We start from the raw sequence: 11,052 nt of genomic DNA, 5'->3' as shown, positions 1-11,052 counted from the left end.
GAGACCGGATCCCCTATCTGAATGGAACCCTAGATCTACCACGCCTGGATGTCTGGAACCCTAGATCTGCAACATCCACCCACAACCACTGCCGGATTTGAACCAGCAACCTAAGGATTAAGGCGGCGGCGGAGATGAAGGCGGTGGAGATTGACGGCGGCGGCGATGGAGATGAAGGCGGTGAAGATAGACGGCGACATCGATGGAGATGAAGGCGGCGACATCGATGGAGATGAAGGCAGTGGAGATAGACGGCGACGTCGATGGAAATCGGTAGAGATAGACGGTGGCGTTTCTCGATGGCGATCGGTGGAGAGAGAGAGAGAGGAGAGGAGAGGATGCGTGAGAGAGAGAGATGATGGAGAGAATGAGCGTGAGAGAGAGAGAGGCAGGGAGGAGAGAGGCAGGGAGGGTGAGCGGCCATTTTTTTAGTTTTTATGTTAAGGGTAAAATTGTACTTTTACATAAAATCTGGCCAAATTTTAAAGTTTTTATTTGACTGGCCAATTTTTAAGTTTACTATATGAAATAGGCTAGATTCATATATTGACACTTGTTGGAAAGGTAGAATTACTTGAATATGATTTAGAATGTTATTACAATTTTTTTGTCAATTGTATGTGATTTATTACGAGTTTAAATAGAAAAAAAATGTGTAACAATGCAAAATACACTGTTACACGAAATATGTGAAAAAAAGTGTGTAACTGTGCATTCTGCATTGTTACACATTTTTCTCATAAACATGATTACATTATGTGTTATATTAATACTTTGATTTATAATAATTGGGTTTGATATATTGACATTGAGTAATAATCAAGTTTGATGTTATATATATATATATATATATATATATATATATATATATATATATAATCTTGAAATTGAGTAATGATCATGTTTGATATTTAATGATAAACTTGTTTGATCTTGGACTTTTAAAAAAAAAAAATTGTGTTAATTATTCGAATATGATTTGGAATGTTATTTGAAGTTTAAATTGTTGAAGTATGATTCGTCTATGCTTTGTTGGAAACTTAAAATTATTTCAATGTGATTTGGAATGTTATTGCCAATTTTATGTCAATTGTGTGTGATTTATTGCGAATTTAAATGGAAAAATCGTGTAACGTTGCAAAATGCATTTTTATACCAGTTTTCCCTAGGCATGATCAAATAGTGTAATAATACATTATGGTCCATCACATGAATTTATCATGCTTTTAAAATATATAAAAATGATACTATCTGCGCCCCCGAAAATTATAATCTTATTACTACTTTCGCCTGTCCACGAAAATGATAGTTTTTCCATTTTTGGAAACTATTATTTATATTTTAAAACTTATTCACACTCAATATTTTCAAAAACTCAATCATTTAACACATCATTTTTACATAACCCCACAATCAATTCAACCATAACCATTCATTTTTACTCAACACATTATCTACCAAAATTTTTCTTAAAACTCGTGGTAGCCCCCAGTGATACGCTCTTAGACTACCAACAACGGTGACTTTGTTAGAAGGTCACCTACTAAACGACAAAATGAATTTATAATTAAATAATGAAGAAAGGCATGAAATTAGCTTGACCCAGTCGGACGCCCGCCTTGGAGGTCAACATCTCCACATCAACCCACATGTTGCCATTTCCTTTTATTTATTTTCAGCTTTTGTTTAACAAAATTAAATTTGTATATTTATAATAAAAATATATATTAAAATTATATAATTTTTTTTATTAATTTGAACTCTATAAATAGAACTCAAATTTACGTTTATTCTTACATACAAACTAAATTTCTCACTTCTCCTTAATTTCATATTCTGCTCAGTTTTTTCTCATATTTATTTCCATTTTGAGTTATGGATCCGAATCATTCCAATTACTTTTATCCAAATTCTCAAAATTATCCAAATTTGCAAGATTATCCAAACTCTCAAGATTCTGCAAATTTTACATCGTATCCATGTAATACCCGGGCTTTTGATTACGTGATTAATTGCTTGAGTTTGAGTAATTAAGGTTTAGATCCCTTGTTTGATTTACTTTGTAAAGAGATGAGGAGTTATATGAAGTTCCCTTGTTATTTTTAAGACGTTGAGATGTTCTTTTGATGATGTGTGGATGATGTGGGATTTTAAATCCGTAGTTGAGTTTGAGTATTTGAATAATTCGAGATAATTATTTGAATGAGAACGATGAACTCGGAAGTGAAATCTGAGTCCGTTAAGACGTTTTTGAAATTTTTGACTTTTTGATGATGAATAGTAAAATACGGCTATTTCGTCTTTTTGTCGACTTTCAAAATTTTACGTGCACGTCATCGAGAAATATTCTTAGTTTTTTGATACGAGTCCAATAATGAAAGTTTTTATTTTTGGACGACGAGTGAATAGTAAACCGGGATTTCTCGATAAACGAACCGAGCTTGTTTATCAGAATTTCGAGAACGAGCTTGCGTTTTCTATATTTATATAGAATTACGAGTGTAATGAAAGTGAGTAGGAGTTAAGAGGACGAGTAACGAAGAATATGGGTAGTTAGTCGTTAAAACGAGACGAAACGAGATATTTAACGACTAAGTGGGATAATATACTATCTAACCTACCCTACCCTAACCACTCCACCAACCACCCAACCCCACTCACTCACACATATTATACGGCTGTATCAGCCAAACACTCCACTCACACTTTAATCTCACACATACAACACCTAAAACACACACTAGTTCACGCCATTTTCATTTTAGTTTGAGCTCAAGCTTTTGACCTCCGATTTGAGCACCGAGACGAGCGCCGATCATCTTTTCGATCACGTATCTAAGTAGGTAAGATCTCTACCTACGTTTTGATGGTTTTCTTTTCGATTTTCGTCGACGTCGAAAAAAATGTCGATTCTCGACTTTATTTTGAAACGACGTCGGATCGTCGTGAAATTTTAGTATGTTGTTCTTGGGTAGATGTTGAGCATGTTTAATGAAGGGAGTAAGAACGGAACAAACCGTAGCTATGAAACCCATGAGGGCAGCCCCGTTTTTCACACATTAGCTTGTCTTTCGATTTTTGTTTGATCGTTTTGACTTGATATTTGTGCTTAGGGGTATGCTAGAATCGATATATATTAAATTCGTATTTTTTTCAAGCACGAAAATTGTATAAGTTTTTAGAGTATGATTATTTAAATTCGTGAAGTTTGGGATGTTGCATAATGAATATTATTGCGTATATGTGTTCTACGATATCACATGAGCATGCTAATTGATTTACAATTTATGGATGATAATTGTTGAACGAAATTAAAATTGGAATTCTGTCAAAATTTTACAGCAGTTTCAAGCTTATGTTTCGATGAGTTTTCATTGCTTGATGGCTCTGAAATTTTAGTATGTTTATCTATGATATGTGTATTTCGTCGCTGCAAAATTTCATGTCTTTTGGATGAGGTTTGCTATTTTAAAGATATTTTGAAAAATCCTTGACAGAATCTGTCAACTGTTGGTAGACTTCACAAAAACGTTTATATCTATTAATCCATGAAGGATTTTGCATCACCGTTTTTTTTAAACGAAACTAGACTTCATACTTTTCTAAAAACATAAGATTTCGATTTTTATGACCTCTGAAACAGAGCAGTTTATTATTTCAAAAATGCCCTGTTCTGCTGTCATATTTTTCCAACAGTAAAAGTGTATAAGTTTCATTGTTTATTTGGCAGATCATATGAACGTTTTCTCTTGTGAAATTTTAACCAAATCTTCAAGGATACCTTTAGTTTTGGCTGATTAAATTTGATGGAATTTTATTAAGGTTTGCCTTGGTTTCTAATGGCCTAAACAAAATTGGCAGAAACTGTCAATCTTTGACAGCCTGCACTAAAAGAGCAATATCTCCAAAAAACCTTTAACCTTTTTGGTTAACTACCATTTTTAGAGTGAACTACACTTCATGAAGTTTTTGAGATCAGTTGGTATGAGAGTTTATGATGATTGAGTTGGTTGTTATGAATTTTTAAAGATGACACAAAAACAGCAAAACTTTCTAGATAACAACTTGATTATATTTGTTTTGATGGATGATACGATATGACTAAATGGTGTAAGTTGTGAGAGTTTTGATTTACGCACATACGTGTTGGTATCTGACACTCGAACAATTGGTTTCGAGTATAAATGATAGTTTACTGATAAAGAGTTTTGATGATTTTGAATTGTTTGGTTTGCGTTGAAAAGATGTCAAGATGTTAAGTTTTGAGTCGAGAGACGAGTTCACGTAGTGAGATTCACGCGTTGAAATCTCGTGACTGACATTATATATGAATAGGTCATGCCGAAATTTTTAATGAATACTTTGATATATCATCAAATAATCATTATAATTTCTAAGTGAAATTAGGATTTGAGCATAGTCAATTCTTGTTGACCCGTGATTCAAATACATGCCTAATGGAAAGATTAACTTTCTAATTGGTTTATTAGATGAGATGTGAGCGAATTGATCTGCTAAGAAAGTGGACTTTTCGATGAGTTAAATATTTCTTTTAATTGAAGCACTGCTAATTATAACATAAGGATGTTATAATTAATGAGTAATGACGAGAGATAATAATTGTTATATTGATTAACAACCAAGAGAGATGAACATTAGAGATACTAATGTTTCATAAAAGAGATTAGATTATTAATCGAGTTTTCTTTAATAACTTCTCACTGATTCTTCATAACGATGAAGGTCTTTTTGGGAAGTAACGACTTGAGGGAGAGAGTGACGTTACTCATTGATACAGAGACACAACGAGGTGGGCATTACTTTCATATATATCAAATGAGTTTAAATGTTACGTTCAAGCAAGTTATTTCATGATAAAATCTTTGAGTTAAAGTTATTTCAAGTATTGTCTTGCCATAAAATGTTTCAATTTTAGTATGATATCTATCTGCTTTGGCTTTGCCAATGATGCAATCGAATTCGGGTCTTGAGCAGTTGATAGCTATCCTGCCAGGGCTAGTGTACACCAGTGACCGTGAGTCATCTAGCGGGTTGGCCGGTCAAGTGACCGTGAGAGGTGGCCACCTCTCCGGCACACAGTTCCAGATATGATAGATTACAAGAGAACTTAGACTGATCAGTCGAACTTTAAGAATCACAAATGAATTTAGTAAGCTTGGGCCTTTTAGCTAAAACTCCCTTGCTGTACTGTTTATGATGGCATGACAATTTACAGTTTTGAAGCATGTATTTTTATACTTAGGCATACGTGCCCACTGAGTACTTTTGTACTCAGCCCTGCATATGTTTTCTAAATGTGCAGGTTGAGCTGATGTGATGATGGTGCTGCAATGAGCGGAGTCTCCAGGGTTGTTAATAAATAGTTAACCTGTCTAGAATATGTCTTCATACATATGTCTAGCTACTTTCCGCTGCAAGATGTTGTTGATGTTATAGTATGTTATGTCATACTTTGAGTCTTAAGAGAATGGTTTCATATGATGTATAACTTGATTAATGATATTAATTAAGTTTTATGCTGTCTTTCATAGACTGTTTTCAATTGAGTATTAATGAATAAAAATGACGAGTTTTATTAAGATGAGTAAGTTTTACGGCTATAAATGACGCCCCTTTTCTTCCCCTTCTTCTTTAACCCCATCCCTAGTCGTGGATCACTCGGCCTAACTATCCCTAGTTAGGGCGGGTTGTGACAATCCAACTCCTCATCTTTTTCCAAATTTTAAAGACCAAGCAATTCTTAGTTTTATCAAAGCCAATGTTCTCTAAATCTAAGTCAAATTCCTATGTCTCAAAGAATTTCCACATCAAAAAATATCTCCCGCAATTTGTTCTTGGGTGTTCAACGCCCAAACAAAAATCAGAAAAAAGACAAAAAATATAACTTGGTGTGTGGAAGAAGATGTAGCCCTTATGCCATCTTGGATCAATGTTAGAGAAGATAGCATCCAAGGAAAAAAAATAAAAAAGGGGAATCGCTTTGGGCACGTGTGCATAAATTGTATCACATAATTCAAGCAGAAAATCCCAATGAGCTCAACGAGCGAAACATTGAATCAATGAAAGGTCGCTGGAAACGTCTTAATGAAAATGCGAACAAATGGATTGTTGCTTGCAGGGAGGCAAATGCTCAAAGAATGAGTGGAATGAGCGACAACGATGTTGAGAAAGAAGCTCATTCCATTTATAAAGCAGGTGGGAGCAAGTTTCAAGACTTGGTTGTATTTAATGAAGTTATGAGTAAACATCCCAAGTGGAATCTTTATGATACAACACCAATTTTTCCTCGTGCAAATGAAGATGTTGATGACCATCAAAGTGATGGCAGCTCGAAAAGATTAAGGACTTCAGAAGATGGGGGATTTTCCATCTCCTCCAATCCAAAAACTCCAACATCTGAACAATCAACTGCAACTCGTCCTATTGGCAGGGATAAGGCAAAACGAAAAAGAAAATGTAAGGCCTCACAAGTCACAATCTGGATCTGCTAATGAATCTATTATTGTGCAAAAATTCATGCAATGAGACTTAGTAGAGATGCCAAAGCTGAGTTAATGAAGAATCAAATCAAATTAGAGCGCGAAAAGTTGCAAAGAAACGCAATGAAGATGGGGAAAAAAATATTACTTCAATTGTTGGTGAAAGATCACTTATCTCCAGAGGATGAAGAGATCTAACGTCAACTAATTAAATTATGTTTGGAGAGTAAATGTATTTTAATCATGTACTTTCTATGTAATTTTAGTTTATGTACTTTCTAATTGTGTGCTTTCAGTTTATGTGCTTTCTATTTGTGTAATTTTAGTTTTGGCAAATTCTGTTATGTACTTGTTTTATGTTTAATTAATGAAGAAGTGTATGTCATCTAAAATTGAATAGCATTAGATCCGTTTAGCTTTCCAAAGAATTTATCCAATTCTGACATAGCATTTGTCCAATTTACATGCATTTGTCAAATACTAACACAACATTATTTCCAATACATGCATATGTCATTTTTCTCAGGAAAGATCACATGCAACCGTATCAATTAAAATCAAGTTATCTTATCCTACATTTCAATATGTATTATATAAATGTCAGATGAAACATATTTCAGTATTATAGAAAATCATGACTCTTTGCTCATATATATCTTTTACTCTATCGTTTTCCTATTTCACTTAAAAGAATGTCTGTCAATGATAACTCTTCACTTGATTCAAACTCAAGTTTCGATGTTTCCCATTTCAATGAATTTGATGAATAGGAAGAACGAGTTTATCAACAAAATCGTCAATTTGATAACATCATCGAGAACATCATCCACCAACAGCTCGAATGAAATATTGTGATAGGGAACGTGAGATTGTTGTAGAGCGTTTAATCAATGATTATTTTGGTACCAGCCCAACGTATCCTCTAGAGGTCTTCTGACGACGATTTTGCATGCAACAAACGCTATTTCTTCGAATAGTGGAGACTGCATCTGCTAATGACGAGTTTTTTCAACAGAGACGTGATGCTATTGACAGACTATGTCTTTCAGCATTGCAGAAGTGTACTGGAGCCATGAGGGTATTGGCGTATGGGACATCATCCGATGTTGTCGATGAATATCTACGAATGAGTTCATCTGCAACAAGAGAAGCTTTGGTACATTTTGTAGAAGGTGTTATTTCCTGCTTCGGTGATACGTACCTCAGAAGGCCTAATGAACAAGATTTGGCAAGATTACTCTATGTTGGAGAATAACGTGGTTTTCCGGGCATGGTTGGCAGTATTGTTACCCTTGTCACAAATCATTTGCATTCATTTTCATTCATTTGTGCGTGTCATATCGTAACACCACTATTACCCTTATCTTTTTCATTCGTAGTCCCTAGGCGATCTTTGGGAAATAATCATTCATTCATTAATTAGATGGGACCCCAGAACGAACTCATGTAAGCTACACCATCTAGTCGGATTAAGGGTGAACTCATAATCCTTCTTTAGTATATAATGCTTATGGGGATCAATCCATTACCTTAAAAGCAGTACGCAAACTTTTAATAGGTATGTTAGACCTATTGAAAATTATATCATAAGAGCATTAAATAATGAGAGAACCTAGAATCATTTTATAGATATGTAACATATTTTATTTAGTAATATCAATGCTTAATAATTCAAACATATTTTAAAAAAATTAATTCAAACATATTTTAAAAAATATAACCCACCTTGATCTTCCAACACAATCCGAACACTACGTACTATTTATAAGTATGTTGTGATATTGCAAGCTTAGTGGTAGGAATGCCTTAACCCATGCAGCTATTTATACTAACTTCTAACGCCGGTTAGAATTTGATGAATCATTTCCTAAACCTAGGTAGTTTTATTAAAATGCATCCACGTAGCCTTTTATGCACGAGCTTGCATTTATCTTTTCCTTTTTTAATTTAAATTAAATTTTCAAATTTGGATAACTATGCATTTATATTATGTTAGGTCCAGAGGGTCTCGAATAGGTGTATGAGGGGGGGGGAATACACCTATGGGCTATTTTTACAAACTCCTCAATCAGAGGGATCTCAGTCGTAGATCAAAACGAAATTTTACATGCAAACAACGACGCCTATTTTACTGAAAACAGTTTTGACCAAACAGGGTTGACGACTGATACTGAAAACTCTTCAGTAAGGAGTTATCAGTTAAGTTGCTGGAACTTAACTGATGCAAGTAAGGGCTTCAGTCGGGTTTGCTAAAATAGAGATGATAACACTCTTCCTGACTATCAGAAGATAGATCAGTCAGACTGATGTCATACGCAGCAGAAATTAAACTTAGTTTCGCAATAGCCTCGGTGGAGCACGTAGTTGGTCTTTAGGTTTCTCTTTGCTGTAAATCAGTATTCACTTTATTAATTGAAATAACACAAGTAAGAATGTAAATACTGAAAGCTGTAAACAACACAGAGACTTTTACGTGGTTCGAAAAAACCCTTTCCTACATCCACGGTTGGTTGATCAGACCAACAATCCACTCCGCAAGTGCTTAACAGGTGCACTGCAAACCAAACCGTGTGCTTGCCGGGTGCACACAACCGTACCACTGAAGAAAACCCTTCTTCAGTACCCACACTTCACTCGTGTCGGATTTCTCTTGCTCAGCACAACCCGTGCTAAGACTTCTCACTCAGAGTCAGAGTACCTTCCTGAACTCCGAATCACTTAAACACTCTTTTGGGAGGGAGGTTTGAACGAGTGCCAACTATACTACAAATAACAAGTTCTTTGAAGCAAGTTTGACCTTTGGCTTCTGGGTAAACAGAGGTTTGCCTAAGGTCTAAGAGAATATGTGTAATCAGCAGTGACTGATTTTAGCTTTGGAATTCTCTTCTTCGATTCAAGCTTTGGGGAGGTTAAGCTTTAGGCTGAGTAGCAATTTCGGCAGAGCTTCAGCTTATGTCGTTGAATCGGTGAAGGTTGAAGTGATCCTCGAGCGCTATTTGTAGGAAAACTCTTGAATAGATCCGTTGGCGTAGAACGTCATCAAGATTTCTTCCGTTGGAGAGCAATTCGAATTTGGGCTGAGGCTTCAATCTTCGAGGTTCCTTGTCTGGGTGGAAACGACTCTCTTTGATGGACAGGAGATGTGACGTCTCTGAAAAGTAACCACCAGATAGGAATGACCTCTGCAGAGATAAAGATATCCTGAGATCTCTGCATTTAATGCGGCTGTACTTTGTGAGTACGTGGCTTCCTCTGAACGTTGGAAGATCAGTCCGAGGAGGAATGTTCAACTGATACTTGACTTTAGTATCAGTCCATTGCGCGCATTAAGTAATCAGTCTTTAACTGATTCTTCAACTGATACTTCAGTTGGTATCTGCAGTCTTCAGTCTTCAGTCCTTCGTTCTTCAGTCTTCAGTCTTCGACACCGCAAGCTAAACTAGAAACGAACTCTAACACTTGAATTCAAAGCAATTCTAGTCTATTAAAATTACGACCTATGAATTTTGGTATCATCAAAACAAGGGTTAGGATATTCCACAAGGTTCCCAACATATTATAATATACTATTGACTAACCAATTTGGGTAGCCGTACATATATGTATGTATATTTCATATATTAATTAACATGTTTATTTAACTTATTATATACTCCCTCCGTCCCTGAAATAAGTTCCTCTATTTCCTTTTTGGGACGTCCCTCAAATAAGTTCTTTTTTCTTTCTTTCCATTTTTGGACAACCACCCCACCATTAATAATACTTTATTTATTCTTACTTTTCACTTTTTCACCACTCTCAATACTAATTATAACACTTTTTCACATTTTCACCACTCCCAATCAATATTTTAAAAAACGTTTGAGGCGTACGAAGTGAGGCGCGCCTCAGTTCCAATCCTTAGAAAACTACATCTGAGGCGGCGCCTCAGTTGATTGAAAAGAAACTTATGCCTCAGTTAATTGAGGCGCACTGAGGCGGTGAGTAAGAACCTGTTCGTTTGAGGCTTAAGCCTCAGTTAGAATTTGATTTTTTAGTCCAAATTGAGTGGGCTTTATAAATTTTAACCTAATTACTAATGGGCTTTATTAATTTAGGCCCAATTTAAGTAAAGCCCTACATATTATTATTAATTAATACCTAATAGTCTAATATACTATGGAATACAAAAAGTCACGTAGGAAACATAACAAAGAATCAGAACGTCCCTTCTGCACTTCACTACAACTCGCCAGTATCCCTTCGTCTCTTCTGCATCAGCGATTCAACTTCAACCTTCCATTGACGATGCTTCTTCAACAAAAGGTAAAATTCTCTCTTCTCAGTTCTATTTTATGCATCTTAATCTCTGATTATGTTCTGCTTAAAGCCTTAAACACAAAACTCTACTCTATAACTTGCTGAAATCTTAATCAGTGATTATGCTTGCTTCATGCAAATCCTGCTTCACACATTCTTCTACTTGAATCTGCTATACATAATAATATAATACACAAAATTCTTGTTTTCAGATTATGATTCATGTTTCCTGCAAAAAATTCTGTTACAAACT

General features: G+C 35.2%; 1 long non-coding RNA gene across 1 annotated transcript; it reads left to right on the top strand.

The window, feature by feature from the left end:
* Positions 1 to 2,425: 2,425 nt before the first annotated feature.
* LOC131022322 (uncharacterized) lies at positions 2,426 to 5,633 on the top strand. Its single transcript, XR_009101234.1, has 3 exons — positions 2,426 to 2,843; positions 4,744 to 4,810; positions 5,324 to 5,633. It is a non-coding gene; the product is annotated as an uncharacterized LOC131022322 (long non-coding RNA).
* Positions 5,634 to 11,052: the final 5,419 nt, after the last annotated feature.

The sequence above is a fragment of the Salvia miltiorrhiza genome, chromosome 4 (assembly GCF_028751815.1).
Source record: "Salvia miltiorrhiza cultivar Shanhuang (shh) chromosome 4, IMPLAD_Smil_shh, whole genome shotgun sequence".
NCBI classification, from domain to species: Eukaryota; Viridiplantae; Streptophyta; class Magnoliopsida; order Lamiales; family Lamiaceae; genus Salvia; species Salvia miltiorrhiza.
This window is presented reverse-complemented; position numbering and strand designations above follow the sequence as displayed.